Source organism: Lithobates pipiens, unplaced genomic scaffold, assembly GCF_037356315.1.
Source record: "Lithobates pipiens isolate NorthernLeopardFrog02 unplaced genomic scaffold, aLitPip1_a1.2 Scaffold_10, whole genome shotgun sequence".
Lineage (NCBI taxonomy): Eukaryota > Metazoa > Chordata > Amphibia > Anura > Ranidae > Lithobates > Lithobates pipiens.
In genome coordinates, this window is record NW_027507686.1 from 57,404,451 (window position 1) to 57,420,175 (window position 15,725).

The window sequence follows — 15,725 nt, forward strand, 5'->3', positions numbered from 1 at the left end:
GGTTGAAGTGTAAGAAGGGGCGTCTCCCTATGGAGTTCCACAATGCCTCCGAGCCCACCTCTCCTCCTCTATGATTGGTCGAGTGCGGGAGCGCGGTGTCCGAGGCCGTGAACGCGCAGAGGGGGGCGCGCTGGTTGGGAGCTGTTCTCAGCAGCAGGTGCTGAGGATAGAGAGAGGGAGGGTGGGAGAGAGCGGAGGAGAAGGGAGGGAGGGAGGAAAGAAGAGGAGGGTGGGAGAGGGAGGCAGAAAAGAGACAGACAGGAGAGAAAGGGGGAAAAAAGACAGAGGCACAGGGAAGCAGCCCGTCTTCTTTATCCGGGGGAGGAAATCCCTTTAAGTCTTTATACTGGAATCAGCAGCAGGTAAGCCCGTGTTTTCCTGTGTTTTTCTGTGTAGTGTCACCCTGCATTCATTGGTGGGAGATGAGTATGGGGGATTGGTGTCATCGCATCAGGTTGTGCCATGTAGAGGATGCCCCCTGAACTCTGGGCACAGATCACCCCCCCCATGCCCATGCCCAGATCTGGAAGAGCAGACTGATAATCCCAGCAGTTTCCTTCCATCAGACTGCCATCCCCACCTGTCCAGCCTTTCCCTTCCATATGGATCTGATGACCCCGAGACACCAGCAGGTGACCTAGGATCCAGGTCCGAAGGGTCACACCGGATCCCATCCCATCCCATCCCCGTCTCCATCTTCCTTCGCCTTGTATCGGGAGATTCAGCGCTTTGATCTAGTAAGAGATACGATTTGGGGGGGAGAAACAGATGGTGTGCCCAGGATCTGCCTAGGAACATAATTCTAGGAATGAAAAAAAATATCCCCAGAGGCCAGGCAGATCCATTGTATCACACAGAATTCGGACGTCCTTTCAGGATTTTTTAACTTTTTTTTTTTGCCTTATTTTATTTTTCATTTGAAATTTTTAGACATCTGGACCCCATGGAAGCAGATCGTTCCCTTATTATCGTAGCAGAGAATTCTTATTCTTTTTTATTTTTAGTCTCCTTTTTTTTTTTCTTATCAGAATCCATCAACCAAGCAAAATCATTCATTAACAGGATTTCACACATTGCAGCCAATTAGTGCTTTGCTCATTAGGTGTATTTTACATTTAACGCACACTCCCCATTATCACACGGTTATGGTCCGGCTTCTCTTGTGGTTTTTCCTGATTTTGGTTCTTTGTTATATATTTTCTCGAATTATTTTGTAAACATGAATGGTATTTTGTAATATTTTGTATGATCATCAACTAAATGTAGTAAAAAATAACGTCTTGTTGGTTTTGCACTCTATGTAATGGGAGTGTCCCTGTACCGAATCTACTACACTCTTCTAAAATATCTCCTGTCTGATGCCTTGGCAGAATTTCTATGGCTTGGTATATATTTCTGCAGGCGCTAACTATTTAGGCTTAAAAGACTGTTGTGATCTGTAGTTCTCCATCTGTTGTGGAACTACAAGTCTCAGCATTCTTGGGCTTTAATCCTGGGATATTGAGTCTTTCGGGTTGCTGTAGCCTGATGGAGCAGGCCTTATTGCATGGGCATGGTTTATTAGCGATCGTTGGAGGATGAGTTGTGTGAACTTCAATGTAAAAAAAAAAAGAGTAACTTGCACAATCCAGATGTGGCATCATGATATGATAACATCTGAAGTTTAGCAGCGGGTAGTAGGAAATGTTAGAGTCACAGGAAGCAGAAGCAGGTTGTTTTTTTTTTATAAGGCAGCATGATGAACTCTAAGAACGAATAAATTGCAGTAAACTGTTGAAGTGATTAGATCTCAGCTAAAACAGAGGAATTCTAATGCCGCGTACACACGACCGGACTTTCCGACAGACTAGGTCTGACAGGATCAGTCCGTCGAACAATCCGATCGTGTGTGGGCTAGTCTGATCGTTTTTCGGGGAAAAAATCAAACGGATCTAGAAATAAAACATGTTTCAAATCTGTCCGACAGAATCAATCCCTATTGGGAAAACCGTTCCTCTGTATGCTGGTCCGACGGACCAAATACAACGCAAGGGAAGCTATTGGCTACTGGCTATTGAATTTCCTTTTTTAGTCCCGTCTTACGTCATAAAACATGTTTCAAATCTTTCCGACGGACTCGAGTCCAATAAAAAAATCCATTCATCTGTATGCTAGTCCGATGGACCAAATACGACGCAAGGACAGCTATTGGCTACTGAACTTCCTTGTTTAGTCCCGTCTTACGTCATCACGTGAATGGACTTTCGAACAGACTTAGTCCGGTCGTGTGTGGCCAAGTCCGTTCATTCGGAAAGTTCGTCGGATCTCCGCTGAAAGTCTGTCGGGAAGACCGTCAGACCTAGTCTGTCAAACAGTCCGGTGGTGTGTATGCGGCATGAGAGTGAATAAATTGCAGTAAACTGTTGCAGTGGTTAGATCTCAGCTAAAACAGAGGAATTCTAATGGCGCGCACACACGACCGGACTTTCTGGCAGACTAGGTCCGACGGGATCAGTCTGTCAGACAATCCGATCGTGTGTGGGCTAATCCGATCGTTTTTCGTAAAAAAAAAATCAGACGGACCTCGAAGAACATGTTTCAAATCTGTCCGATGGACTCAATCCCTATTGGGCAAACCTTTCGTCTATATGATGGACCAAATACGACGCAAGGGAAGCTATTGGCTATTGGCTATTGAATTTCCATTTTTAGTCCCGTCTTACATTATCATGTTCAAAATGAACAGGCTTTTGAATGGCTTTCGAAATGGAGTTCATTCATGTGTGGCCAAGTCCGGTCATTCGGAAAGTCAGTCGAAACTCCACCGAAAGTCCATAGGGAAGACCAGCAGACCTAGTCTGCCAGAAAGTCCGGTCGTGTATAGACGGCATAATAGGTTGCTTTGGGATACTGCACTTTGCACATTCACCCAGGTAAGTAAGTAAGTCTAAATTCTGGGAATAAGATCAAATCTACCTTGCACAGGGCCCCCCTCCAACTTTGCAAGGGCTAAATGCTCATGTAGTCCAGAGGTGCAGGGATAAGGTGGAATACTTAACTTATTCCTCACTCCGGGGATCTCACTCTAGTCCAGAACTGTCACCTCTCTAAGGTGCTCCAGCCCCTGTCGCAAGCTCTCCTGTGCATGGTATATGCAGGTTTAATAGCCTTGCGTTATATGTGATGAGACCAAGAGACTTCCCATAGCCTGGAGAAAGGGATGGGGCAAGCAGTACTCCTTACCTCTGCACCTCTAGGCTGAACAAGCATTTAACCCTAGTAATGTGTGTGTATGTGGTGGAGGCAACGTTAGAGTTGAATTAATTCCTGGAGTTCAGCTTTAAAGCGTTATTAAAGAGGTGGTCCACCTAAAAAAAAAATATTAAAAGCCAGCAGCTACAAATACTGCAGCTGCTGACTTGTAATAAATGGACACTTACCTGTCCCAGGGTCCAGCAATGTCGGCAGCCAAAGCCAATCAATCGCTCGGCTCTCGGCAGCTGCCGCCACTATCCTCGGTGAGGGAATCAGGAAGTGAATCATTGCGGCTTCACTTCCCGTTCCCCTACTGCGCATGCGCGAGTCGCGCTGCACTTCCTAACTTGACCCGTTATCTCCTAGGACCCGTGTGTGTTCCAGTAGATAGCGTGGGGGGACGGGAAGAGGCGTAGACTCCCGTGGGAGTCTGTGCCCGAAAGTGGGTGCAAATACCTGTCTTAGACGGTTATCTGGGGGGGGGGGGGGGTTCCGAAAAGCGGAGGTTCAATTTTTATGTAAACCTCCACTTTAAACCCAAAAACCCAATTCGGAGATGTGGTGGCTGCATCAGTTTCCTTTTTTTAGGCTTTTGGTTATTTTCACCTGGTGATCCTGCCAATAGGTCTGTATTTTTCAACTTCCTTTATCAGAACAAGCTGCTGAACAGAATTGTAAGGTGGGGGCTGAGACAAACCATTTACCACTGACAGGGGTGCTTACAATGACCAGCTTTTATTCATTTATGTGAAAACTTTATACCAAAAGAAAAAAAAAACTGTTGCTCTAACTGCTCAAAGTAGAGCCAAACCTAAGTTTTAGAAAACTGAGAGCAGGAAGCTCTTTATTGCAGAAGAGACATGCTATTTCTCTTCTGCATTATTACGAACTTACCTGCCTGCACGCAGTTGATTGTGCATACCAACTCAGCCTGCTTTCCCACCTCACTCTGGCTGTGTCGGTATGACTGACTCCCATGTCCCATCCCATGGGGATGACGTCATCTCCCACTGACCAAGCAAAAGGCTGAAAACCTGGCTCCCGGGGAGAGGATGATAGAGGCCAGGGAGGAATGTAAGCGCCATCGCAACAATGCAGGACACAGAGACAGCAGTGGGAGCCATTGACTCCTGATACTGTCAATCAAATCCTGTGCAGGGGGTGGGGCCAAGTCACAGTGTGTATGTCTATGGACACACACAGCCCTGCTAAGAAGCGAGCCTGCCGCTTGGTATGGGGGCACACACAAGAGGAGGAATGAAGAGCACATGTGGAGGACCCCAAAAGCCGAGAACAAGTATGTATAACATGTTACATTGATAACATGTTACATGTAACATTCTTGGGCAGCACACTGGTGTAGTGGGTAGCACTCTCACCTAGCAGTAAAAAGGGTCACTGGTTTGAATCCCAGAATCCCAACCAGGACACTACCTGCCTGGAGTTTGCATGTTCTCCCTGTGCCTGCGTGGGTTTCCTCCGGGTACTCCGGTTTCCTCCCACACTCCAAAGACATGCAGGTAGGGTAATTGGCTTCTGTCCGAAATTGGCCCTAGTATATGAATGGGGACCTTGGATTGTGGCTCCTTGAGGGTAGGGACCGATGTGAGTGTGCAATGTACAGGGATAGAGACAATTGTAGACACTCACTCAGGTTGAACTGGATGGACTGGTGTCTTTATTCAACCTTACTAACTATGTAACTATGTTTATCATTTTAATAAAAGAAAAAGTTATCCTTTACAACCACTTTAATTTGTTAGTCAATCAAAATCTGCTAGTACATTTAACACCCACCCCTCAAATTTACTATGCTGCTGTCCAAGGTTGTCTCCGTTGCTCCTACACTGTAGTGGGGGCACTGGACAGGAAGTGCTTTAGTGGCCAGATCAGAAGGTGAAAATATGTAGGGAAAAATAAAGGGAAAAGGCCTAATAAAAGAAAAATCTAAGGATTAGTAAGATTCAAAATATCACATTTTGTTTTTTGTTTTGCGTGTTCAATACCGCTTTAAGGGGCTCTGTTACTAGAATTTTTTTTTTCTCTAAAAACTCAGATCATTGCTATGCTGAAGACATACTGTATGTTCAATAGGAGAATCTTCACATCCAACACTCAGAGTCCCTACGTCATTACAGGAGATCCTAGTGATGTAGGGGCTGAGAGGAGGCACATTGCATAGTGAGTGGCCAGGAATCTTACACACCAAGCAGTATATCGGATCCTAAGGAGTCCTTATCAATTGTAGATTTTTAGCAAAGCAAACATCAGAGTCAACACCTAGTGGAAAAGTAAGAATGAACAGGCTTCTTTTTTCAGGGGCTTTTTTTTTTAGATGGACATTGTTTTTAAAAGAGCTAATAAGAAGAAAGCTGAAGTCTGATTGGTTGCGTATGTTATACCGCACTATAATTTTAAGATGGTAAAATTGATCACCAGTGTAAGGAGCTGTTAGGAATCATCAGCAGAGATGGCCAGATCTGCACTGGGACCAGACTGTGTACGCTTTAAGTGAGATTTATTTACAGTGAAACAAAATTCTTCCAAGGACCAGCACACAGCAAACATAAGTGATCCAAAAAAAAAAGCGACAGAATACCTGACTAATAACTAACAAACAGAAGACTAACTAACAACTAACAACATACAGTACAATATATACAAAATGGGGAACACCGAAAAGCAGGGCAAAACTGGAGGTGCAGGGAGCAGATGGGAGGGGGGAAACCAGGACTGGGACCAGATACAAGGGGAGCAGGAAGGAGGCAGCAGGGTACAAGATGCACGGCAGGAGCAAGATCAGGATCTTTGGCAAGCAGGATACGGCAGCAGTAAAACACTGGAGTTATGCCGCGTACATACAACCGGACTTTCCGTTGGAATGAACTCTGACAGGCTTTTCGATGAAGTATTGACGGAGTTCCGCTGAAACGGACTTGCCTACACACGATCACACCAAAGTCCGATCATTTAACACAATGACGTACGACGGGACTAGAAAAGCCAGTAGCCAATAGCTGCCCTTACGTCGTTGTTGGTCCATCGGGCCTGCATACAGACGAGCGGTTTTTACCGATAGGATCGGAAAGATTTGAAACATGTTCTATTTCTAAAGTCTGTCAGATTTTTTGACAGAAAAGGTCCGATGAAGCCCGCACACAATCAAATTGTCAGACGGATTCGTTCCATCAGAACTTTGCTGTCGAAAAGTCTGGTCGCGTGTACACTGCATTAGAGGAAATAGTAGAGGAGGACTTAAATCGGTAAACCATCACCAAAAAAAAAAAAAAAAAAAAAAAAAAGCTTTGGGCAGTTGCCATCTCTGAAGGCACTTCCATCTTCACCCAGTCTTTCTACCGTGTTGGTGGGCTTTGGCAAATATGAATTGCCGAGCCGGTGATGATGATGCGCGGGAGTCACTGTTTACGGCACGGCTCGGGTATGCCGTTCCTTCAGAGCGCATGCGCCGGTGACGTCACCGGCCGCATCTAAAGTAAATATCTCCTAAACGGTGTACATTTAGGGGATATTTAGGCCCCTTTCACACTGGGGCGGTTTTCAGGCGTTACAGCGCTAAAAATAGCACCTGTGTAGCGCTTGAAAAAACCGGCCTCTTTCACTCCAGTGTGAAAGCCGGAGGGCTTCCACACTGGAGTGGTGCACTGGCAGGACGGTAAAAAAAAGTCCTGCTAGCCGAATCTTTGGAGCGGTGAAGGAGCGGTGTATTCACTGCTCCTAAACCGCACCTACCCATTGAAATCAATGGGACAGCGCGGCAATACCGCCGGCAAAGCGGCCCTGCAGTGGTGCTTTGCGAGCGGTTTTAACCCTTTTTCCGCCGCTAGCAGGGGTTAAAACCACCCTGCTAGCGCCCGCAGACCGCAGCTAAAACGACGGTAAAGCGCTGCTAAAAATAACGGCCGCACCGCCCCAGTGTGAAAGGGGCCTTACTGTACCTATAGGTAAGTCTTATTATATAAAAATATAGTGTAGCGCTAAAAAGCATGAGAATAATAATATAGTTAAACTGTAACACAATATGTTATATGTGTAGCAATAATCTGTGAAAACATAAATAGAAAAAACACAAATAGAGAACAACTGAATGCCCATCAGTGTGTAGTAGGGATTCTTCACTCAGTGACAGTGTAGACCAAACATTGAACAATCAAATAATGCAGGTAAAGGTAAAATACAGAATCTTCTGTCATAAAGCAATGGATGGATACTCTTACCAGATGTGGTGGACCCACTTACCAGCGGTAGTGGGTCAATCAAGCTTATGTGGGCCAAGTGCCTCATAGTCCTCGCTTCGGTTGCTGTATTTTATGTATTTAAAAAAGTTGATATATCCATCAAGTACATGGAGACCCATTCAACAGCTAATAGGTTCAGAACTGCACGGTGGTATTAGCTGGTGGGCAAAGTTAAGAGCTCAGATGTTAAGACCTCATATACTGTATGTAAGATGTAATTCAGCATCACAGCTTCTACATACAGCTGAAATATACTTTTTGTGCGGACAAATAATGTGCTAATGTAACTCTGATGAACAGCCATTTATCTCTATGTAATATTGTCAGGAATACTTTAGTGTCCTATGGGCATTGACAGTCTTGAGTTGATGTGAGGCTATTGGAGCGTTTGTGCCTTACAACTAAAAGACAACTTTTTCAGCTCCCATCCCAGATAGCAAGGATAACTTGCCACAAACTTGTGCCAGTGTTGAATTGTAAGTCTGTTGACTTGCTGCACATTTTCACTGGCAAGATGTACACATGCAGAGCACTTGAAGCTCTAGTTGACACTTTTCTCAATTTGTAGTAAATTTGCGTGGCAAGTCTCTAGCAAGAGCAAAGTTGCAGTGGTGAGTCTAAAGCAAGAGCTCTGCAAGTCTACAGCTTGAAAATTCAGCCACAGTGACCCCTGTGGTGGGATGACTATAGCACAACATAACTGAACCAGAACTTGCAGCAGACTTACAGAATATTTGCAAAGAAAGTTGATCTTGTGAAGCTTGGCAAGTCTAGCAAGTCATTTTCAAACTTACAGCACAATTTCTAGCTATCTGGGATCATGCAAACAACATTAATCTAGATCAGCCTTTTTCAACCAGGGTGCCTTGGCAAAATGCCAAAAAAATTTATATAAGTTGCTCAAAAATTGTAAACAAGTCAGCGAGTGGATGAAGCCTGCATTTAAAAAAATATTTTTTTACACAGACGAATTTTATTGTACAACATTAAAACCTTGGGCACTGTGTGGGCCTGCCACTGGCATCCTAACAACCAATGATGTCATTGATAGATAAGGGGGCCACCTGCATGGCAATATTGTTTGCCTCTCCCTTGCCCCTCTCTGTCAGCACTGGGGTCATTTTAGCAGAGAGGAAGTGAAACTGTAGAATACTAGTCAGTACCAGTGTCCAAAGGTGGAGGAATAAATCCCCTGTAATGTTGGGTAGCCTATGTGCTATGTGTGGATGCTGCTGCGAGTATGTAAAAATATTAGTTTAGATCTTTACATTTTAAAATGGTATGGCTCAAGGTTGTGCATAACTTTAACCACTTGCCGCCCAGCCGCCGCAGTTTTACTGCGGCAGAATGTCACGGCTGGGCGAAACGATGTTATGTAACGTCGCTTTGCCCTGTGGCCACTATGGGGCACCCCTTGCCCCCGGAGCTGATGCGGGTGCCCGGCATCCAAGGCACGATGACCGCCGGGCTCCCGCGATCACTTGTGACACACGAGAACCAGGATCTGTGTGTGTTCTCTGAGGGGAGAAGAGACTGATCGTGTGTTCATACACAGTATGAATACCGATCTGTCATCTCCCCTAGACAGTCCCATCCCCCCTTCAGTTAGAACACAGAGAAGGAACACAGTTAACCCCTTGATCGCCCCCTAGTGTTAACCCCTTCCCTGCCAATGACATTTTTACAGTAATCAGTGCATTTTTATAGCACTGAATGCTGTAAAAACGCCAATGGTCCCAAAAATGTGTCAAAAGTGTCTGATGTGTCGGCCATAATGTCACAATCCCAATAAAAATCGCAGATTGCCACCATTACTAGTAAAAAATAATAATAAAAATGCTATAAATCTATCCGCTATTTTGTATAACTTTTGCGCAAACCAATCAATATACGCTTATCAAACCAATCAATATACGCTTATTGCAGTTTTTATTACCAAAAATATGTAGAAGAATACATATCGACCTAAACTGGGGAAACAATAGCTTTTAAAAAATAAATTAAAAAATGGGGATATTTATTATAGCAAAAAGTACAAAATATTGTGTTTTTTTAAAAATTGCCGCTCTTTTTTTGTTTATAACACAAAAAATAAAAACCGCAGAGATGATGAAATACCACCAAAAGAAAGCTCTATTTGTGGGAAAAAAAAGACGTCAATTTTGTTTGGGTGCAACGTCACACGACCGCGCAATTGTTAGTTAAAGAGACGGAGTGCCGAATCGCAAAAAATGGCCTGGTCATTCAGCAGCCAAATCTTTCGGGGCTGAAGCGGTTAAAGGGTGTCTTGGCTGAAAAAAGGTTGAAAAACACTGATCTAGATAATGTATATGAGCAAAACTGTTGCCAAGAAGTCACTTGGCTTTTCTAGAACGTGGTTTCTCTGTTTTGTGTAATAGGTGACACAGGTTGGCGATGTAGAGATGTGCCGCTCACAGTATATTCGCTATGAAATCAGCCATGTTTGTAGCGTGTGCTCTTGGAAGTAATCCTGTCACATCCCTTGTCAGCAGGATGAGAGGAGGTCGGCTTCACATGGAAGTTTGATGTAGTCAGCTTCTGTGCCGAGCAGGCGAGGTTGATGATTTAACACTTTGGAGATGAAGAGAAGCAAGTTCAGATCTCTACATAGAAACAAGTTACATTAGAAAAGATACAATGTATTAATCTCTGCTTTCCCCCAAAGCTCAAATACAGAAGTGTAGAGGGATAACAAGTCACAGCGATCAATTTGAAACAGTCTTTTATTGTGTGAACTGATGAAAGATGGGTTCTGATTGGTTGTTATAGATGGCTGCATTTGAACATGTTTTCCCTTATTAGTTATTGAATGAAGTAGGAAAGGATTTGCTCTTCTGTTAGATCTGTGTAATATACTTGTCCCCATTGGGCAGATATCCCCTCACTTCCTGTCCTGAAACATGTAAGACAGTGGTTCTCAACCCTGTCCTTAAAGAGGAAGTAAACCCTGATGGGTTTACTTCCTCTTTTTTTCCCTGCAAAGGTAAAGCATAATGGACTACTATGCATCGCATAGTAGCTCATTATGTGTCACTTACCTGACACAGGAGCCAGCGAAGTCGCCGCTGATCCCTGTAGTCCGCCGTGTCCATCTTGCTGGTGGCGTCTCGCAGCTCCGACCAATGACAGCGGCGAAGCCGCGATGACGTCACTCCCGCGCATGCGCACGGGAGTCGCGCCTCGCAGCTCCGCCGCTGTCATACGGCGAGGCCGCGATGACGTCACTCCCGCGCATGCGCACGGGAGTCGACAAATTTGGCAAATCCATTCTTGGACTTGCCGCATTTAGTGCGCATGCGCGCCGCTGTCTACGGCGCATGCGCCGTAGACAGCGGTGCCCATTTTCGGGCAAATATCTCCTAAACCATATAGGTTTAGGAGATATTACTTGGACCTACAGGTAAGCCTTAATCTAGGCTTACCTGTAGGTCAAAGTTGTTTGGAAGGGTTTACTTCCATTTTAAGTACCCCAACAGGCCATGTTTTGGGGATATTTCTCAGATAAAATAACTGTCCAAAATACAAAGCCATTGACTCTGATTTAAAGCACTTGTGCAAGATAAAGGAAAACCCGAAAACATGGCCTGTTGGGGGTACTTGAGGTCAGGGTTGAGAACCATGATGTAGGGAATTGCTACGAGCTTCATTTACTGTTTCCCCTCCATGGAACAATTTCTCTATCTATTCATATGAAGAATCCACTAGATAGCCAGTGGTACCCTCACCAAAGCCTAGAGCAGGGGTGTCAAATAAATGTTACCGCAGGCCACATCAGCAGTATGATTGCCCTCAAAGGGCCGGTTGTATCTGGTTAGGGGTGCGCTGCATACAGAGTGCAGGGTTTAGGGGTGTGCTACATACAGAGTGCAGAGTTCAGGGGTATGCTGTGTACAGAGTGTAGGGTTTAGGAGTGTGCTACATACAGAGTGCAAAGTTCAGGGGTATGCTGTGTACAGAGTGCAGGGTTTAGGTGCGTGCTATGTACAGAGTGCAGAGTAGAGATTACAGGAGTGCGTTGCATACAGAGTGCAGGGTTTAGGGGGTTTGCTTCATACAAAGTACAGAGTTCAGGGGTATGCTGTGTACAGAGTGCAGGGTTTAGGAGTGTGCTACATACAGAGTGCAAAGTTCAGGGGTATGCTGTGTACAAAGTGCAGGGTTTAGACTTATGCTATCTGCAGAGAACAGAGTACAGGAGTGTGTTGCGTACTTGGTGCAGGGTTTAGCAGTGTGCTACATACAGAGTGCAGAGTTCAGGGGTACACTGTGTACAGAGTGTAGGGTGGGGTGCAGTGGTGCACTATGCACAATGTGCAACATTAAAGTGATTTTAAACAATCACCTTGTAAAACAACTCACTCAGTTTGAAATATAAATGAAAGGCAAAGCATTTGTATATAGATTAAAAAAAAATTATAAATACAATTTTTTCTCTTTTTTATAAGCTCCTTCTGTTCCCTCTGTTCAGCTGCATAAGAGCTGGGGTGGGGGAGTGACAGGACACTGAGCTTACCAGTGAATGGCTGTTCAGGACAAGTTTGATCATTAGAGGAGAGCATACTGAGTTCCCAACAGCTGAACAAGAGCTAGAGAATTGACCACAATGTGTTTTCCTGCTTAGTGTGGTCAGTTTTTAATAGGAAAGCAGAGAGACTGACAGGAATACCTGATATTTCATACAAAGGAAGCAATACAAAGAGAACAGGATACTTTTTCATACAAGTACATTGTACAGCAGGCACATATCAAGAATATGAAATGTTGGGGTAACAAACACTTTAACTCCCCCAAAGCATCCTCACATTTCTGCTCTCTCCTACCGCTACCTATGTAGGTGGCTCTAGTAACACCCTGTATAGATGGCTCTCTCTATTACCCATGTACAGTAAAACCTTGGATTGCGAGTATAATTCGTCCCGAAAATATGCTTGTAATCCAAACTCAGATGATTTGTTCCACAACCATTTATTCATAAATCCTTCAGTTTATAGTCCATATAAAAAGATTATAGTAATGTGTCAGGTTGTGTAACCATAAAATGTCCATCCACAAATGGAACCCTCACAAGGAGATTAGAAGCAAAATCCAGCAGGAGCTACAGAGTATAAAAGAGAAGAGAGGCGCCTCTTAAGTGTAGTAATATGGATTTTTTTTATAAAAGATACATTTAGAAACTCACATGGTTGATGATTAAAAGGGGCACATCTAAGTATGCAGACATGTGGGGTAAAGCTGTTCACATAGACCGTCCTCCTCGCCGTCCACTCTCACTGCTGTCAGTCTGCAATCGTGACTGGGAAGAGCGATCTGAAAGCGAGGCTTGAAGCACTCGTGGAGCGCAGCGTGGAAGGGATTGCGTTGATGGTGGTGCGAAGGACGGTGTATGTGGACAGCTTTACCCCGGATGTCTGCATACTTAGATGTGTCTGTTTTAATCATCAACCATGTGAGTTGTTAAATGTTGTACCTTCATTAAATGTAACTATTTTGCTACACTTAGAGGCGCCTCTCTTCTCTTTTATACTCAGTTGTGACATCACGCTACTTGTATATCAAGACATTGCTCGTCTTGCTTGTCTTGCAAAACACTCTCAGACCAAGTTACTCTCAATCCAAGGTTTTTCTGTATTTGGCTCTGTTATACCTCCCTGTGTAGATGCCTTGCCACTGAAAAAAAGGCTGTCCACCATGTAACCACAGAAGGCTGCTGTGTTTACAGGTGACCACGGGGAGCGGAGAATGAGAGCCGGGGTGGCAGAATGGAGTTCTACCTTGATCTGGCTGCAAAACTGGGTGGAAGGGCCACATGACAAGGCCTTGTGTTTATCATATGTGGCCTAGAGGATTCTATAAAGCATCATGTGGAGCAGCCATTCTCAACCAGGGTTCTATGGAATCCTACTGTTTCTCCAGATGTTGCATGAGATTCCCTGAGCTGATTGACTGACCTTCCATCTGACAATGCCTGGCATAGTTCTAGGCCTAGTGCCACTTAGTCTGACCAGCTACACAACATCAGTAATCTTTTTAGCTGTTTGTACGGGTTCCATACTGACCATCACTGTAAGGGTTGCATTCTTCCTACTGACCACCAATGTAAGGGATGTTTTTTCCACTGACCACCAATAAATTGGTTTTAGTAAGCATTCCCTGGGCCCCGAAATTTATTTTTGGGGCTCCTCTTGGGTAAAAAGGTTGAGAAAGGTTGATGTTGAGAATATAATTCAGACAGGGAAAAAGGAAGTACAGCTTAAGCCCCTTTCACACTGTCACGACTTGAAAGTCGCTCAATTTTGCCACAGTTTTGACACAATTTTTACCACAAATTTGATGCAATTTTACCGTAATTTCAGGGAATGCATGTGTAAACTTGAGGCTCATGGACCTCAACTGACAACAAAGTTGGACCAAAGTAGTACAGGGACTAGTTTGAAGTCGGGGTACTTGAAGTCGCACAGATATGAATGGTTTTGATGTCCAAAGTCGCAAGAACAGTTGCACAAGTGTGACAGGGGTCTTACATAAATGCTCTGGGTGTCACCAGAACAGAAAGTTATGCCTTGTACACACGGTCGGACTTACCGATGGCAAATGGGCGATCGGATCGTGTTGTCGGAAAATCCGATCGTGTGTGGGCTCCATCTGACTTTTTCCATCGGAATTTCCGACACACAAAGTTTGAGAGCAGGATCTTAAACTTTCAGACAACAAAATCCGATCGTTTAAATTCCGTGTGTAGACGATTCTTACGGACAAATTGCCACGCATGCTCAGAATAAATTAAGAGACCACAGCTATTGGCTACTGGTCAGTTTATAGTCCTGACGTACGTGTTATACGTCACCTCATTAAGAACGATCAGATTTTCCGACCGCTTTGTCCGACCACATGTATGCAAGGCAAGTTTGGCAAAAAATCTGATGGATTTTGTTGTCGGAATGTCCGACCGTGTGTACAAGGCATAAGGGGAAAACCTACCCAGAAGCAGCTTGCCTGATGCTTCACTGTGTGTGTGCCACAATAGTTCTGTAATGCACTGTGATCGAGGCTGGAAAAACTTGTTTGGTGGACCACTTTAGTAACAATGTGTCCTTAAACATTGCATTTAGACCCTGTATTCACTTGGAGAGGACCTGCTGCTTAAAGCAGATCTTCACCCTCAATTTGATGTTGCCTCCTCTATACCCCTCCGCTGTGCAAATATTTTTTTTCCTTTTCTTTTAAATAAAAGAGCGCTGGCCTACCCCCCATGCACCTCACCATGGGTAGATCGACCTGGGTACAATCTGCCTGCCCATAGATGGTTGGAATCTCAGCTGGTCCCTGCTGAACCAGCCAAGATTCAGTCCATCTATGGCCAGCTTTAGGCGTTGTCAGGAGAAGCACTCTGATCTCTGTGAGAGGTAATAAAACCTCTAAGTGATAAACACACACACATTACTTAGGCCTCTTTCACACTGACGTCCCGTTCAGGCCCGCCTGTCAGTTTTTCAGGCGGACCTGAACGGGTGCTCCATAGAGGTCTATGGAGCGTCGGATGTCAGCAGTGACATGTCCGCTGACATCCGACCCGCTCCGATCCGAAAAAGTGTAACGGAGGAAAAAGCTATTTTTCCATCCGTCTGCGGATCGGATCGGGTGACGACGGGCACTGCGGTCCGTCGTCATCCGATCTCCCATAGGGGAGAGCGGCGCTGTGACAGGTCCGTCCCTGCGCAGTGTGCAGAGACGGAGCTGTCATCTCCCTGCTCAGCGGGGATCGGCGGAGTGATCCCCGCTGAGCAAACGGATATCCACGGGGCGGATCAGAACTGATCCGCCCCGTGTGAAAGGACCCATAGGTTGCATGCACTTAACATGAGAAGTTTTATCTGATGCTAGGTCCAATATACATAATTAGAACAGCAGCCTCTGTTCCAGTTTACAAGGCAACAAACTAGTGTCTGTAATGGAGATATCACGTACATCTTGTACGTCACCACGGTTCCACGTTTGTAATTGTTGGCTAACATTTGTGTGACCGCGTGTATGCAAGACAAGTTGGAGCCACCATCCTTCGAACAAAAATTCATGATTTTGTTTTCGGAAAGTCCAATCGTGTGTATGGGGCATTAGACTTGATCTGCATGCATATTCATATTCAAACTTTTTGAGATTATACTTAGGTATGTTTGGTCCACCCAGATGTAATATTTCATTTTTTTGATAGATTTA

The 15,725-nt window shown here is 44.8% G+C and overlaps 1 protein-coding gene across 3 annotated transcripts in view; it reads left to right on the forward strand.

Moving 5' to 3' along the window:
• The first annotated feature begins 209 nt into the window (after positions 1-209).
• Positions 210-15,725, forward strand: part of SMPD3 (sphingomyelin phosphodiesterase 3) — a 309,102-nt gene continuing 293,586 nt past the window's right edge. For 2 of the 3 annotated variants that reach the window (XM_077455429.1, XM_077455421.1), the window contains exon 1: positions 210-362. The gene's annotated coding sequence lies outside the window, so the exon portion shown is untranslated. The remainder of the gene's footprint in view (positions 363-15,725) is intronic. The other variant, XM_077455438.1, reaches the window with a different exon arrangement.